The sequence below is a fragment of the Callithrix jacchus genome, chromosome 14 (genome assembly GCF_049354715.1).
Source record: "Callithrix jacchus isolate 240 chromosome 14, calJac240_pri, whole genome shotgun sequence".
In the NCBI taxonomy this organism is placed as follows: domain Eukaryota; kingdom Metazoa; phylum Chordata; class Mammalia; order Primates; family Cebidae; genus Callithrix; species Callithrix jacchus.
The window spans coordinates 92,877,381-92,894,467 of record NC_133515.1 but is presented as its reverse complement, the minus strand read 5'-3'; the positions used below and the strand labels follow the sequence as shown (position 1 = coordinate 92,894,467).

The window sequence follows — 17,087 nt, the reverse complement described above, 5'->3', positions numbered from 1 at the left end:
GAAATTAGTAGTGTCAATGAAATGTCTGCACCCCATGTTTATTGAAGCACTATTTACAATAGCCAAGATATGGAAGCAATTTAAGTGTCCCTCGACAAATTAATGAATAAAGAAAGTGAAGTATATATATACACTGGAACACAACTCAGTTTTGATAAAACAAATTTTGTCATTTGAAACAACTTGGAAGGAATTAGAGAACATTATGCTAAGTGAAAGAAGCCAGAAACAGAAAGACAAATACCACATGTTCTCACTTACATGTTGAATCTAAAACAATGGAACTCAGAGAAACAGAGAGTAGAATGGTGGTCCATTATCAGAGGATAGGGGCTTGGGGTGCATGGGGAGATGATAGGTGAAGGGTATGAAGCTTCAATTAAACAAGAGGAGTATGAATTTTTTCTTTCAGATATATTGTGTATCACAGTCAATAATAACGTATAGTACACTTCAAAATTGCTGAGAGTAAATTTGAAATGTTCTCAACAAAAATAAGTATTTGAGGTGATGGATATGTTAATTAGTTTGATTTAATTATTCCACATTGTATTCATAAATCATAACTTCCCTTTCCCATAAATATATACAACTATCATCTGTCTATTTACAATTTAAAATGTTTTAAAAGACTCAGAAATGACACAAATAATAGAATTAGTAAACAAAGACATACAAATAGTTATTATCACTGCATTCCCTACATTTATGGCAGTAGAGGAAATTTTGAACATGTTAGGGATAGGAAAGATAAATATTAAAACCAAACTTTTGGGGTTTCAAGTAGCATAAAAACCGTACTGGATGAAATTAACAGCAGATTAAGCACTGCAGAATAAGATAATTCATTAACTTAAAGACATGGGGAAACTATCCAAGGGGAAATCCAGGAGAAGAAAAAGAGCTGAGACAAAAATAAACAGAGCATCAGTGAGATATGGAACAATGTCCATAGCCTACTCGACGTATAACTGGAGTCTTTAGAAAGTTGCTTTTTATAATTTGTCCAGGGTTTTTCATACTGATCAGTGAGATAGACAAATTACATTGGACCTTTTCCACCTGATTGAGCACCAGGCAAATAATAGCCTTTTACAACCACTCATAGAACTCAATCATTCTTGTTACTGACAACTCATAAATATTTATTCAGTTGACTAGTTATGAAGATGGTCAACCTCAGCCATTAATAATCTATTAAAAGAAACTACCTTTATATATATATATGATATATAATTAATGGCTGCCATATATGTGTGTGTGTGTGTGTGTGTGTGTGTGTGTGTGTATTTATTTATTTATATATGGGCTTTGCCAATTCATTTCTCTTTTCCCTTTTGTGTGTTTGCTCTATGAAGAGTATGAATTTCCCATTGTAGATTCTCTCACCTTCAGTAGAAAAATCATGACTTGCCTTAGAATAAAATTAGATAAGTAAACTGAAGGAAAGCCATTGAATGCCATACTTTAATGCTAGTCTCAAAAGAAGAGTGTAGCTAATTTATTTGATGTCTTGGTCAGTAATAAAAAATCCTTTGAGACGATTCAAATTCCTTAATACTCAGAGTTTCAGTCTGACTAATCACCTTTCCTAGTAAACATTTGGCAATTTATACTAAATTTTTTTAATCTTGCTATTCAAAAATCAGTTCCTATGTGAGCTAATATGTTTAGTCGTCACTTAAACTAACCAAATAGAATTGACTAAAAAGAATCAGAAAGTAGTTTCATTAATTCTCACACAGGGAATTCTCACACAGGATTCTCCTGCAGGCTTCTATGCTCCAGAGAGTAATTTTAAATTCCTGGCAGGAGTGTGAGAGCTAATTCCATGGTGATTTGTTGGCATACAGAACTAAACTACCATACTTCTTGCATCCTGATTGGCTGCACATTTGGCCATTTTTGAAATGTGTTATATCCGGGGGAGCTATACAGGCGAGTCACCTGTGCATGATACCTAGACAGATTCAGGTCCTACAATCCCTTACCTAGATTACTGCAATGGCCTCTTAACTGGGCATACAACCTCAAAACACTACTGTATTTAAACCCTTATGAAAATGGATACAGAGTGTTGTGTGCTTACTCTCTCTTTAAAGCCATGTAATTTTTTCATTTCCCTAGGACTGTATCCACTGTCCTTAGCATGACATTTCTTTACCTAGTTCTCACCACTAATGTTGTATTTACTGTCTCCATCACACACAGTAGTGTTTATAAGACACCACTGTGCCAAAGGTTCACCTTGAATGCCTTTTTAAATTCAGGCTTTATAGTGGGAAAGGGACTCAGGAGACTGCATTTTTAACAAACTTTCTGGGGATTAGTAATGTAGGTGGTCCTGGGGCTACACATCACTGCCTGATATCCTATCCTCATACGTCTCAATTATAACTACACATTAGCATTAACTGAAGCACTTTAAAATGTTCCATTGCTTGAGCCCAGCCTATTCTGGTTTACGTGGTTTGAGGTGGAAGCTAAGGAAAAAATGCTGTTTCTGTTGTTTTTGTTATTGTTGTTTATTTGTTTTAAGTAATTCTTTTTTTCTTTTTTTGTGATGGAGTTTCACTCTAGTTGCCCAGGCTGGAGTGCAATGCCGTAATCTTGGCTCACTGCAACCTCCACCTCACTGGGTTCAAGCAATTCTCCTGCCTCCAACTCCCGAGTACCTGGGATTACAGGCATGCCCCACCATGCCCTGCTAATTTTGTATTTTTAATAGAGTTTCTCCATGTTGGTCAGTCTGGTCTCGAACTCCTGACCTCAAGTGATCGCCTGCCTTGGCCTCCCAAAGTACTGGGATTATAGGCACGAGCCACTGTGCCCAGCCTTTAAACAATTCTTTAAGAGGCCTCTAATGCACATCCAGGTCTTAGAGTCTCTGTGTTAACCACAGCCCTCTAAACATGACTCTGTGAAGTTATTCCTCTTCCTGACATCTTGATCTCTTTCTCACTTAACAAAACCTTACTCAAGCATCCAGGCCTTGATGAAGCATCCTTGAAACATACTTCCAGATCTTCCCAACTTAATGAAAGCAGAGTTAACTGCTACTCTAGAATCCAGCCTAATATACTAAGCATACATATTTTTTACACATTTGCCCTTCTGTCAGACTATGAGCACCTTGAGAGCAGAGACAATGGTTTAATTCACCTTGGCATCACCAATGTTTAGAACATTGCAAAATATTCCTGGGAGCTCAGAACTGGCTGTAGAACAAATGAATCACTGCATGACTGTACCAGTCCCCTAGGTGAGCTCACTCAGCCTTAGGGCTTTTGACACCATCTGCATGATGGCAATGCTCATATTTCTGTCTTTGGTCCAGATTTTGCCTCTAGACTTCACACTCTTCCATCCAGCTGTCAACACAGAATCTCAGTTCAGATGCCATTTGAATGCATGGCAACATTGAAGAGGCTTTTGCCCCTAACCCAATTGACAACCGACCGCCAGTCTGTCCCATCTAAGTTTCATGGAAGCTTCATCTTTCCTGTTGTTCAGGCTGAAGACATGGCAACATTAGTTCTCCCCACTCTTTCACTTACACTTCGAATATGACCTGTCTATAAATCCTATTAAGTCTCTATGAAATATATTTGACACAGATGAGTTTCTAAATCTTCCATTTCTCCATTCTGTCCTAAGCCATCTTCATGTTTCACAGATTTATTGGGCAACACTCCTAAGCAATGTTCATCTTCTATTCTTATCCCAGTACTCTATTCTCCTAAAAACAACCAAAGCTATGTTTTCAAAAATTAAATCTAAGTTCGTCATTCTTGGTCCTCTTATGACTTTCCATTTCATTCAGAATAAAGGTTCTTACACAGACTAGTAAGGCCTTGCACGATATTCCCCCCACTTGACCACATCCTTTACCACCATAGCTCTTGTTCACTCTATTGCAGTTACACGGGGTCCTCAGGATTTGCATACACTGACGCTATTGCCTAATGCCCTCTTCCTACAAATGGCTTCACTTCCTTTGGGTCTCTGCTTAAAGTTCACCATGGGAGTAATGCCTTTTAGAAAATAAGAGTCCCTAACACCATGCTGAAATTCTTTATCTTTCATAGCTTGGTTAATTTCCTTTTCTTAATGCATATTACCACCTAACATATTATCTGTGCTCAGCTGAGTAATATCTCCAAATGTATCAGGTTCTAAACACCAGAATTTGTAAATATTACTTTATTTAGATTAAAAGGATCTTTGCAGGTATAATTAAATTAAAAGCTTTGAGATGAGGAAATTATCCTGGAATAGTAGTAGTCCCTAATTATAATCCCAAGTCTCCTTAAAGACAGAGGCAGAGGAAGATTAGATTTGCAGACACAGAAAGGAGAAGGCAGAGACTGAGGTGGCGACAAGTCAAGGAATGCTGGCAGCCATTGGAGGCTGGCATAGGCAAAGAACTGGACCTCCCTTAGAGAATCAGGATGAAGTGTGGCCTTGAGGAGACCTTAAATTCAGCTCAGTAATACTGATTCCAACGTCTTAACTCCTGAAAACTGTGAGAATTAAGTTCTGCTGCTTTCAGTCATCCAGTATGTGGTAATTGGTTGCAGCAGCCACAGAAAATGAATACATTATCTAATAGTATTTGCATCTTATGTGTTTATTTTTGTCTGCTCTGACCACATACACACAAGAATGCAGAACTCACAAATGCACAGACCTTTTCTATTTTGTTCACTGCTCTATTTTCAGTATCCCAAAATATGCCTGACACACAACAAAGTATTTTGATTGGGCATGTTGGTTCACACCTATAATCCCACCACTTTGAGAGGCCAAGGTCGGAGGATCACTTGAGGCCAGGAGTTTAAGACTAGCCTGGACAACATAGTGAGACCCTGCCTCTATAAAAAAAAAAAAAAATTATTCAGGCACGATGGGTGCACACCTGTTGTCCAAGTTGTTGGGAGACTGAGGTGGGAGGATAGTTTGAGCCCAGGACGTTGAGACTGCAGTGAACCATGGTCACTCCATTGCGTTCCAGCCTGGGCAACAGAGAAAGAACTTCTAAGGACAAAAAAAAGAAAACACATACTTTTTATAAAAATAAATAAATGAATGTTTGTGTCAAAGATATTAACTGCTAAAGGACCTCAGAATGAGAATAAGAGGACATCAATGGGCCAGGTGTTCAAGGAAGGGCTTCCCGAAAAAGTGAATAAATAATGTCCTCCAGGAAGCAGCGATCACCATAGCTAAATGTTGGTTGTGGAAATGACTCCTTTGTTCTCTTAATTTATGCTGAGCTTCATTTCCAGAAATTGCTTTTAACTCCTGAACAGAGGGCAATGGTCAATATGAATAATTTTCCATGGATTTATTGTCACACAGTCACTGGCCACAGTTGTGCCTAAAAAAGCATGAATGGCAAAATGTTCCCTGTTCCTGCATGATCATCCTTTGTGAGGTTGATAGCATAACAGGTGACAGCTCATAAAACGTGTAGGTCTGGGAGACCTGCATTTAAATCCTGGTTCTGTCACTTCTGATAATAGTGAACATTTATTCAACACTTAACTATGTGTTGAGAATTGTGCTATATACTTTTGGGCTGACTCCGTGCCAGTTGTGTAAACTTCAACAAGTCATTTAACTTTGTATCCCTATGACGACTCTGAAAAGAGAATATTTTCATCCCTATAGTATAGCTCCTGTGCAGAAACTGAAGCATGGGTTGCTGAGGATACCTACCAAGGTCATATAATTAATAACTTTTGAAACTAAAATGCACGTCTCAGGTCATTTTGACTCCAAATTCCATTTACTTTCTGGTATAATCCATGCATCTCTCTCAGCTAACTTTGATGTGATCTTTTTTGAGCCTCAGTTGCTTTGTCTATAAAATGGAAATGATTTCATAGGATGGTTGAAGAATTAAAAAGTCAGTGGATATAATGTAAAATGTTCAACAAAGAAACTGATAACATTCTTAATAAAAAATGCAGTTGACCTTGGGTTTTCACAATATAGCCGGGAAACCTCAGCTCTGGTGTCCTTACCTTGGTCTTTTCTGAGGTTGCTGTCTCCAATCTCTGCCGCTTCTCTATTCACCCAGCTTTTCTGCTACTCTGTTTTCTCACCCTGCTCTCTAGAACAATGGATCAGGTATTTCTATTTTAATGTAGGGTTGTCATCAGTTTGCCCATGCTGAGGAATTTGACTTTTAAGGCCATCTCTTAGTATTACATTTTTTTTTTTTACCAGAGAGGGATGTGGAGGAGTAGGTTCTGAAGTATTAGCATGTGAACCAGTAGTTTAGGAAGCATCAGATTTTTAGGGTTCTCTAAAAGCATATTGCCTTTGAAGAAGGCTCTTCTCAGTGAGCAAAGCAGCTTCCTAAAACCCTAGCTATAATCTTTCCAAGGAAGCTTTCTGAGATCTCTGAAACTGAACATCAGCATCTCCCCTGGTCAACGGCAAAGCATTTCAGACCATTTCAAACCAATTGTTTCTCTGCAGATAGGACCAGTCCACACTCTTGCCACTTTGCAAGCTGTGCAAACATGTGTGGGCTTGAGGCAGCTCAGTTCTGAGACAGCTCTTCATCTGCTCGCCTCCTCCTGTGCAGACACAAGGCCAAGTTCTGAACTGGTAAATCCATATGACAAGGAGGCCTGTTGGGGAGATGCGGTGTCCCCCAAGCCGATCTTACTGCACACATGACCCAGAAACACAATTCTTTCTTTCCTCAGAGAAGCGGCTCCATGCCAGCATCTCTAACAAAACCCTCAAGGATGGGGCCGACATCTCACATCTTTTGCTTTCAGCAGATGTTCCACAGGAGTGGCTGCCAGGGCATTTCTGTAGCCGGGAAGGTGTTAAAGCTTCAGGCCGTCAGAATATGTCTGTGCTGACAGATTGGGGGAAACATGCTAAAGCGCTTATGGTGATGAGCATGTAAAAATAGGGCACAGATGTCTAATTTAAAAGACAAGAAAATTTCTTGGCATTTACATCTTATTAGTCATTACTATGTTGTTCTTGTATTTTATTCACACATTTAACTTTGGGTGTTCCTCTGATTCACTTTGCCAACTGCAAGCTACCATCCCATAAACCAAAAAAAAAAAAAAAGCCGCCACCAGTACTACACATTCCAAAAGATCATTAAGAGCAATGGAAATTTCCAGTGATCTTTGTTTGGCACCTCATTTAGGTTTCCATGTAACTGTTCAAACTAAAATATCCACACATTGGGCCATCTTGACCTGATTTGGTAATAAGGAAGGAGCTTGGATGCAATGAAATGTGTCTATGAGAAGAAAAAAAAAAGACTTTGAAAATTACCTCCAGAAGGCTTGAGAAATAACCTCTCTTTGTTTTAATGGTTCGGCTTTATGTTAATGTATATGGTGACTTTAATAGTTTTACCCAATTCATATCCATAGTGTGTTGAACAAAATCTGAGTGAAATTAAAAAGAAATAATAGTTCTACAGTTACATACACAGTTCTTACAGTCATTAGCTTTTTATGACTGTATTAGTCTTACAATTAGAAAAAGACACTGTCTCATGGACTTCATGGAGGGAAAAGATTTAACTCAATAGACAGGAGGGCTTTGGAATTTTCAAATTCTAGAGCAGCTGGCTATGCTCACATACAAGCAAAAAACAAAAGCAGAGAAACCAAATATCCAATGAATAGTTTTCCTTTCCAACACACCTTAGGGCCAGTTTTTCCGTAGCACAAACAGAAAGATCCTAGTCCATGCTGATAAATATCTTAGAGCAAAAAATAGAAAAATACTGCATGTTATCAACTCATCAAAGCATGTGCTAATTAAATGCATAACACCACCTGGTGCTGTGAGAGGGGCTGCCCCTTTTCTTTTGGGCTCACAATACAAAGGCACAGTCACGCATACACACACACACACACACACACACACACAGTGGAGATAACAACTGATTAGAGTTGTGAGTGATCAGTGGGGACATTACAACAAACTACCAAATTATGCAATTAATAGTTTAAGAAAGTCTATAAATACTTACACAGCTAAATCTCAGCTACACTACACATTGTCTCTGTGGCATTGGGAAAATCAAGAACAGTCTTTAAGCTTCAGTTTCCTTACAGATAAAGTGTGTGATCATGTCGCCAACTCACTCAAGTGCTACAACATGTGTAAGATGCTCTTCACATTCCCAGCAAATTCTAAACACTCAACAAATAGTAGCTATTGTTCCTTGATCTTCTTGGATGCAGTATCTTCAGAGACAAATTCAAATATAATCAATAAGTAAAGCAGAATCCTGCTTTTTAGCATGTGTTTTTATCACAAAAGTTTCTGTTAAGTGTGCATAACTGTCTACCTTTGCACAAGCACTTGACCTTTTCAGAAGCCAATAATAGACCCGAATATGCCAGATTCAGGACAAAGAAGAAATAATATTGCTGTTGTTTTAATGGGTGGTTCTGAGCACGGGCTGCTCTGCAGTTTGTGTGTGAGATGAGCCTCCTGTTCTTGCTTGTGGAAATGAAGTTCCTGTGCAGTGGGCCATGAAGAGTGCTCAGAGCCTGTCATCTCAAATGTTCTCCACTTGTCATTAGGAGGATGCACTGCAAAAGTTTTGTCTTCATATTGGAAAGTCCTCATTTCTAGAAAATATTTTGTTTTTTTGAGACAGAGTCTCACTATGTTGCCCAGGCTGGAGTGCAATGGCACGATCTCAGCTCATTGCAGCCTCTGCCTCCCGGGTTCAAACGATGATTCTCCCGCCTCAGCCTCCCAAGCAACTGGGATTTCAGGCTGCTGCTACCTTGCCTGGCTAATTTTTGTATTTTTGGTAGATGTGGGGTTTTCCTATGTTGGCCAGGCTGGTCTCGAACTCCTGATCTCAGGTGATCCACCCACCTCGGCCTCTCAAAGTGCCACTGTGCCAGGCCCATACCTAGAGTTCTAATAAGCTATTTCTTCAGCTAATTCTCTCCTCTGGTAACTTTCCTGGCATACTCCCTCAAAACTCAGGGAGGGTCCTTTTTCTCATTAATCCACATGGTCAAAATATTTTTAATTAGTTAAGATAATGTATATGAAGAACACAGCACAGTTCCTGATGCATGCTAAGCACTCAATAAATGATAGCTAGAATTATTATTAGCCCATTTACAGAAAATCAATTTCTAGCACACTTTTAAAGCAATCATTAAAATTAAAATCATGAATGCAATCACTATTTGTAGTACCTAATTTTATTATAATTATCTTTATCTTAATAATCCAAATATTACTCATAACTCACAGTTATTTCAATTATCATTAATTACTTCTAACATTATAGCAATCTATAAAGTAATGGCAGGGCCAGCCTTCATCTAAACACTGAAGTAGACATATTGCTCTTGCTTCCTCTCCTGTACTCCTGCAATATTCTTCTTCTGTCTTGTGAAGACTTCTTCCTAAAAGGGTCTAGATAAATTAGTCCTCAATAAGGAGAGTTGGCTAACAATCTAAGGTGTGGCCCTTCTGACTTTCCCAGTCCTTCTCCTGTATCATCCTCTCTCTGGACTGGTTTTCAGTGGTTGCCCACAAACCCCTGGTGGGTGACAAAGAAACCCTTGGCCCTGGTTATAGTCACTGTCTCTGAAAAAGTCCTCTGAAAGGCCGGAGCTAAGTTCAACCAAGTGGATTTCAAATGACAGACTTCGTGCCAGGAATCCTAACTGTGGACATTTGGGGAGGGCAGGCATTTTGAAGAGGGAGTCTCGGTGTGAGAGAGTTTTGTTTTGTTTTGTTTTAGATTCGGAAACCCTGTAAGAGGTCATAATGCTGAGTGGCACCGATTCACCTAAAAGAAGGGATAATGAATCCCAAGTCACACTGTCAGTGGCTCCCTGCTTCTTTTACAGGAAGAGCCTATTAGTAGGGGTGGCATCTTATAGAGGGGCCTCATCATTGTCATCAACACTTACAGAAAACATGTTCTGTGAGTTAGAGAAGAAAATTGGCCAAGTTGTCCCCAGTGACAGGATTTCAATTACAGAAGCTTATCTCAAGGGTTAGTTATCCTTCAGGAGTCAGTACGTTGTTTGGTTTTGTTTTTTGTTTTTTGTTTTCTGCAAAGGGCTTGAAATTTCCCTTTCCTCCTCCTCTTCTTTCTCCTCCTTTTCCTTTTGTTTTCCTTTAAAAAAAAATGTAAAACACATCCTTAGCTCAAAAGCCACAGTTTGTCACCTTTTGCAAAGTGACTAATGGAGTCATGGGGATGAATATTGTGGGCTATGGCAGGCTTCTGGAAAGAAAATGACAGAGATGTGGCCTCATTCATCCACCTCCTCATCTCCAAACCCTATAGATGTGACAATTATTAAGTTAATGGATTATAGATGACATCAGTGTAGACAAACTCTACAAATAGAAAGTAAAAACAATATGAAATTTGAACTATACCGAGAGGTCTAATGAAGCCAGTTATCTACTGAGATCTACTGAGCAAGAAAGGGGCAGGGGCACCTTTCTCTCTGATTGAGCCCATTCTTTTTCACCATCAAGCTGAAAGGATAACATAGGCAAAATGACCTGTCTAAAAATGTTAGCAGACAGCAGATAGCAATATGGAAACTAACAACCTGGAGGATCTGTCAGTAAGGCAATGTGCCACTAGAGTTATGAACTCATTAATTAAATATCAGTGTATCAAATGGGCTATGAGCTATTAATTCGAAAGCTATTACTGGCTTTGAAGTTGAAATTATAAGCAAAGCAATTAAAAAGTAACTTCTCAATAAGAGTGCAAAGAGAGCATCATATGTGTTTACATACCTCAGCTCTTTAATTGGGGATTGAATTGCTCCCTTAAAACTAATGATTACATAAATGATCAAACTACCTGTTTGATTGCAAAGCCTGCATGCTATAGTTAAAAGAAAATCTGTAATCTTCCCCTTGCTGCAGTTGTACCATGCCATCAGTGATACTCTCTCTCTTCCACGTGAGTAAATAGGGATCACTGTGAAAATTACAAATCAGGGAGAGAGTTGAAACATTTAAGATCCTTATATTTGCTTTGGCTTACTTCCTTTTATTCACCATAACTGCAAGAGGGTCAACTATAATCAGATGATGGATAGTTTTGCAATTCAGATGTGGATTCAGGTAAAAAAAAAAAAAAAAAAAGGATATTCTAACTCATGAGTCTACAACATTGTTTTTTGAGTTTTGATGGTTTTTGTTTTGTTTTGTTTTCCCCCACAGCAGAGTATTCTCACTTTGTTACCCAGGCTGAAATGCAGTGATATCTCAGCTCACTGAAGCCTTCTCCTCCTGGGCTGAGGGGATCCTCCCGCCTCAGCCTCTGGAGCAGCTGGGACCACAGGCGCACAGCACCCACCCAGCTATTTTTTTTTTTTTTTTTTTGTATTTTTAGTAGAGACAAAGTCTCTGTCCTGTTGCCCAAGCTGTTCTCAAACTCATGAGCTCGAGCAATCCACCCACCTCTCCCTCCCAAATTGCTGGGATTGCAGGTGTGAGTCTCCACACCAGGCCCAATATTGCTTTTCTCAACAGATAAAGTATTTTTTGCTCATATACTAATAGTCAACTTGCAGCACCCATCTCCTTTAAAGTACAATGAAATTCCCATTCACATCCTTCAGTTCACATCCTTCCAACCTTTGGTATCTTTTCTTCTCTGTTGTACTCACATAGTCCTCTTTCCTCTCCCCTTAAATTTTTTCTCCATCATTTTTTTCATGTTACCTTCATTTTAAATACCCATATGCAAGCCAAGCAGTTACTGGAATTATGTGGAAGTCAGATATCTCTCTAAATTTCATCCTTACTAGAGAAAGATTAATTCAGAATAAACAAACTATCTCCATGAAACAAGTTGTATTTTGGGCAGAGTTACCATTCTGCTCGTTTAGACCAAGACATCCTTTTCCTCCTGTCATGCATGAACCAACCACTGCTGGTAGGGGGTTTATTAAGGATGAAAACTTAGGGGATTCGAAGCAGAAATGTCTATAGTTTATAAGGAGTGATGAACTACTCTGAAAAAGCAGCTAGAGACTTTACATCTATTTAGTTGTGGTTTGCAGAAACTTACTGTCATTTTTTTTTCTCAGTGAATTCTAAAAGGTTCATTTTTTCTTCCAAAGTGTGCCTTTTCTTTTCTATAACAAAACAAAAATAGTGGTGGGCAGTCCAAAGCTGGCACTGAGGTCACTTCGACCTGGAAGATCCTTTCACTCAACCGTGATTTGTTGAGCATCTTCATGTGTCAGGCACTGTTCCAGGAACTTGAGATACAGTATTGAACTAAACAGACAAATAACCCTGCCTCCAGGGAGCTTCCATTCTACTATTAGCCATATTTTAATTTAATGTCAATATTGCTATGTAACAACAGCATTCTCAGCACATAGTGGGCTAGAAAAATTTTTTTGTTTTTTTCAGATAGAGTCTCATTCTTGTCATCCAGGCTGGAGTGCAGTGTCACCATCCCATCTCACTGCTGCTTCTGCCTCCCGGGTTCCAGCGATTCTCCTGCCTCAGCCTCGAAAAACTTTCTTTTCATCACTTAGAAACCTAAAACTATTCACCGGTTAACCCCAGCCATTGTTATGTACTGAATGTTTGTGTTCTGCCAAAATTCCTGTGAGAAAGCCTAATCTCCAGTACCTCGGTATTAGGAGGTGGGGCCTCCCTGAGGAAGTGATTAAGACATAACAGTGGAGCCCTCATGAATGGAATTAATGACCTTATAAAAAGAGACACAAAGGATTCCTTTCTCTACTCCATACCACGTGAGGACATGGCAAGAAAATGGCCATCTCGTACAAAAGAGGACCCTCACTAGGGAGGGACCATGCGGGTATACTGATGTTGGACTTCCTAGCCTCCGGAACTGTGAGAAATAAATTTCTGTTGTTAAGCCACCTGGTTTATAGGATTTTGTTCTAGCAGCCTGAATTGACTAAGACAGCCATCAAAGGCAAGTAATAGAATCAGGAGGGTTTCAGAACTAATGTCACCCACAGAGCAGCTCTGGGAAGCAGAGTAGCACAGTGCCCACTTTGGTACCAAGAAACAGGGGTTCCAAAACCAACCTTTTCATTTAAAAGATATATGTTATTAAAAATCTAACCCTCCATGAGATTCACTTTGATCATTTGTTTAACGAAGTCCCTACTCAGAGGCTCTGTAAGGATATATGAGGATAATATATGTAAAACACTTAACACAGTGTGTTCGCCTCAGCAAGCAAGGGTGAGTATCCCCAGGAGGCTTGCGTTTGTTTTGACAGCCAGAAGCCTGCTGAAGAAATGCTGGCAGACTCCCTTTCATCCAGGTGCAACCAGAACTTAGCGTGAGGACATGGCGAGGGAGAGAGAATCTGTCTCATGTCTTCCGTTGGGCTCATGAAAACACATGGGTAGTTAGTGTCTCCTGGGCCAGACGCAGAAGTTTTGTAAGTTTTATGAGAGTGCTGGGTTCTGCAATAATATCTCACATTTTTCTCTACAGCTCTTCTGGAAATAATTTATACTGTTTATCAAAAACAAAGCCAAAACCATCAGATTAGCAAAATCCAGGATTCGTATTTATCCTGTTGTTAATGAATGACGGAACAGAAGATACAGCCACAATTATCCCATCATAACTGATTTGCCTCATTTCTGCCACTTGCTAGACTTGTGATCATTGAAACAAAAGGAGAAAATACGTAGCTGCATTCTTCATAAGTTTTCCTAGTGCATCAATATTCTTTCCCAACTACACTCCTGATTCTTTTAATTAGGGGCAAACAAATCACAATCACAAAGGTATTAATGCTCATAAAGCTTAAAATCTCTTGAATCTCAAAAGAAATACTTGTTGTAATTAAAAAATGAAAATCTATCATTTAAAAAACAGTTTGACAAGGCATATTTGTATTTGGAATTATAGTAGTTAAGACTGATATTTATTTGTGGTTTACCAGCTGAAAAGACACAAGGGAAGGCATATCTCCATTCTCACTCCAAATTTGCTATTTTGTAGCAGGAAGTGATTGTAAGAGAGAAAGTATCTGAGGGAACAAATGTGAATCTATGGGTTTCAGGGAGGGAGGTGGAAAAAAATCACATGAAATATGAGAATGCTCATATCCTGATCCATAAAATGAATATGTTCTAACTTTACAGTTTATCTCTTCCCCTGAAAAATCATATTGTTCAATGAGTCTACAAGTTTAAGATGTAATTCAACCATGGCAGCAAGTAGAGGTCATCTCCTCTAGGTCTAACATAATTAATGAAGGCAAATGGGCAGTCCAGAAGGGATTTAAGAAATTAATTTAATAAGTCTTTGTGAGAATATTTTACATGGCTGGCTCTGTGCTAAGTGCTGTGGGAAATGCAGAGCTCGATAATACAAGGTCACTTGCTCAAATAAGGCATACATCCAGGGCAAACACAAAGAATTGATAGGCTTATTAAAATACTAACAAACTTTAAAAAGCTTTATTAAAATGTTCTACAATTGAGCCAAGATGGAATACTCATAATCTATGGATTCCATCATCTTCCTTTTTTTCTTTTTTTTGGCTTGAGTTCTGTGTCACATTTGTACTCTAATAAGCTTAATATTTTTAAATGACTTGTACCATTGCTTTAGTATTTCATGATATTCTCTTGCATTTTGCAGCCACTATACAACTTTAGGTAATCTGATTATGTGACAGTACGAAGACCAAAGATAATGACTAGGCAAATATCACCAGAACTGCTTCCAGACCAAAGATAATGACTAGGCAAATATCACCAGAACAGCTTCCGGACCAAAATGTGCTTTTCAATACACAGACCTTCTGTTAGCATAATCCAATCATGTATCATATTATATAACACTATGAAAAAATGTCTACTTCTATTGACTACAGGTTGGGACACTGACTTCTGCTAGGCCCTGTGCTTAGCAATTACAACTGTTGGGAAAACAGAATTAGTTCTATATTTAAAGTAAGAAAGAGTTTTGTGCCTGTTTATGTGAAAATATATTTTAACTCATCTTGTTGTTTTTTAAACACGTGTAGAAGGAGACAGAGTGGCAAAATGAACCCCCATATATGAAGCCTTAATAGTGGTCAACTTCTGATCAATTTCCTTTCCCACATATATATCACGGGATACACCATCTACATACATATCAATATGAACGAATAGAAAACATTTTAATACAGTGTTCTAGAAGTTACTGAAAAGTTGGAAGAGATGAGTGAGTGAAGGTCAGAGAAGCTACTGTTAAGACTTCACAACATCTGTAAACCTGGGCAGCCACAGGTCAATTCCTGGAAGATGCGCTCAGTTGCCTGCAGTAGGGGGCATGGAATTTGATGGAGCTTGTTCAAGGAGACTGTGGTAATTGATCTCTACTGAATGCAGGAGTAAAGTGAGTGGTTTGAGGGAGTTGACCAGAATGGGACCCTGTATCTTGCATCTATCTTTTGTTTACAAGTTGGCCTGCAGCTGCCTTTACTTCCACATTGGCATCTCAGACCATTGTTTCTCATTGGCAGACTCTTATTTATTTATCCCCTTTTTAAAAAATTTTAGCCTACAGCACCTGGTATTCCCAGGTACTCTCTCATCCAAGTACTAACCGGACCCAACCTGCTTAGCTTCCAAGATCACAGGAGATCAGGTATGTTCAGGGTGGCATAGCTGTGGACTAGAATATAAAAGCATACTGGAAAAAGATTCTGGGAAATGTAGCCCCAGCTTCTCCACCATGATGCAATGGACAATAAAGATGAGGTCGGATGCGAGGCTAAGCTGATGACAGTTTGGCATAGCATTGTATATATATTACTCTATTTAAAATATTCAACGACTTTAATAAACATTTAATCTTCTTTTTAAAATAAATTATTAATCTCATTTTTACAGAAGAGTAAACTTGTGCATAAACGGTTGAATAACTCATCCACGGTCACACAGTTGGCAGAGCCATGATATAACCCTATGTTATGTATAAAAACCAAAGTCCTTGGTCCTATTCACTACACACACTATTTCCCAACATTATGTCAATAAGAATATCTTCAAGTACCCATTCTATGATTTATTTTACTCTACCTAATGCATTTCATTGATCTGCCAGGTTAGTTAACTTATTAACATAGGAAATTAGAATAGATCGATATGGCTTATTCTTTTTTATTTTTTGACAGAGTTTTGCTCTTGTAGCCCAGGCCAGAGTGCAATGGTGCCATCTCAGCTCACTGCAACCTCCGCCTCCTGGTTTAAGTGATTCTCCTGCCTCAGCCTCCCGAGTAGCTGCGATTCCAGGTGCCCACGACCACGCCCAAATAATTTTTTTTTTTTTTTTTTTAGTAGAGATGGGGTTTCACTGTTTTGGCCAGGCTTGTCATTACCTCCTGACATCAGGTGATCCACCTGCCTCAGCCTCCCAAAATGCTAAGATTACAGGCGTGAGCCATTGCATTTGGCCAATGTGGCTTATTCTTAACAAAACCATATGCTACTTCCCTTTCTGATCACTTAAACATTTTCTTTTTAATATCTGATTCTAGATTCTGGCTCAGTATCCATGCCATGGTCATCTTTCAAAATTTAATTTATCCTCATGTCTGAAGTGTGAACTGAGGCTTCCAGTTAAATATGAAGATTTAAACTCATTTGATTAGTTTTAGTGACTCGCAAATCCTCAGAGACAAAGGAAAAGAAAGGCAGGGAACAACAACAACAAAATGACGAGGTAGAGAACAGAGAAACAAGTAGTAACTCACTTCACAGACTCAGAGGATAAACACACAAGCTAGTAACGACACTAACAAGAATCATGAAGATGCGAATATATGCCGGGGAACCCCAGGAGAAAAACACACACGAGCAGTTCAATAATTTCTAAAAATGAGTTCCAGTGAGGCTACGCAAAATGGACTGAACGTCTATAGGAGAAGTTAGGTTCTCTGAGAAACACTCTTCTCTCAATGATGAAGTCAAACTGGGCATTGCCCCTCTCCTTTAATGGCACGTGACTCTGAATTTTGAGCATCAAGGCCAGCTCAGGGCAGGGGTGCTATGTTGGAAAGGTGGAATAACCAA

The 17,087-nt window shown here is 39.0% G+C and overlaps 1 pseudogene; it reads right to left on the bottom strand.

Annotated features, from left to right (window-relative positions):
• Positions 1 to 15,570: 15,570 nt before the first annotated feature.
• LOC118147539 (5S ribosomal RNA) lies at positions 15,571 to 15,688 on the bottom strand (annotated as a pseudogene).
• Positions 15,689 to 17,087: the final 1,399 nt, after the last annotated feature.